Source organism: Chrysochloris asiatica, unplaced genomic scaffold (assembly GCF_000296735.1).
Source record: "Chrysochloris asiatica unplaced genomic scaffold, ChrAsi1.0 scaffold00088, whole genome shotgun sequence".
NCBI lineage: Eukaryota > Metazoa > Chordata > Mammalia > Afrosoricida > Chrysochloridae > Chrysochloris > Chrysochloris asiatica.
In genome coordinates, this window is record NW_006408606.1 from 1,240,447 (window position 1) to 1,241,810 (window position 1,364).

The following is a 1,364-nucleotide window of genomic DNA, read 5'->3' on the forward strand; positions in this document are numbered from 1 at the left end:
ATCATAGACTGACCTCCCAGATCCTCTGAATTCATTCTTACAGTTTTGGACTCCTCCATTTGTCGATTGAGTTCTGAGTGGTGCCGTCACATATGTCAATATCAGGTTGTTGTCTGTTTTTGTTGGCTTTCAGTTGAAATAACTCCATTTAGAAATTTTTAAAGTGCAGGATTGATTTTGGAAAAATCCCTTACCTTCTGTTATTCCTGAAAAGTTTTTATTCCTCCATCATATTTGATTGACAGTTTTGCTAGGTAGACCATTCTTGGTTGACAGTTTTTTCTTTCATGATTTTATATCTGTCTCTCCATTGCCTTCCTGCCTGCATGAGAAATCAAAGCTTAATCTTATTTCCTTGCTTTTTTATGTAACAGTTCCCTTTTCCCTAGCTGCTTTCAGGATTCTCTCCTTGTCTTTGATTTTGGAGAGCTTGATTATGATGTGTTTTGGTGATTTTCTTTTGGGGTCTATCTTTCCTGGGGTTCATTGAGCTTCTTGAATGCTTATCTTTCAATTTTTCAGAATGTTATGGAAATTTTCTTCAACTATCTCCTCTGTGAACTTGTATGATTCTTCCTGTTCCAGAATTCTGATAGATCTTTAGTTATTCCTCTTCATGTTGTTCCACATGTATGTTAGACTTTCTTCAGATTTTTTAATCCTTTATTACTGTTTGCTCTTCTCTGTTAACAATATTAAACCATTTGTCTTCCAGTGAGCTGATTCTGGCTTCTATCTATTTAATTCTATACCTTTTCCCTTTCAGAGTATTGTACATTTCGGATATTTTATTTTCAATAATAATAATAATAATAATTGCAGGTTTTGAATTATTTCTAATGCTGTGTCTATCTTATTTTATTGTTCCTGTAGCACTTTCCTAACTTCTTCTTTATTTTTCTCAAACCCTACGTGGAGCATTTTGGAGTAACTCAGTACAATTTTCTTGAATTCCTTCTCAGGCATTTCCAAAGTTTGCACTCCTTTCAATGTGTTGTCTAGGTCTACTCACTGCTCATATGTCTCAGTCACTCTGTCTTGTTTCTGAACATACACTGATATGGTCAGCTGTTTCTTTGGTATATTTCCATAATTATCTGTGATTTCAATAATTAGAAGAATGCATGTTAATGTTTTATTAAGCTTTTTGATTGCCTCAAGGTAGACATAAACAGGAGGTGGGCTTTCCTTTTAATTTTTCTTATTACTCAACTCGAATAACTGTAGAAGATGTTGGCTGCCTATCTGGTGTATAGCAGCTAGTATTGGCTCTTGCATGGATGGTGGGATATTATAGGGAGTATGTGGCACTATGGGTTAATATGCAAGACTTCAACGCCATTTGAACTGCAAGGTCGGTGATT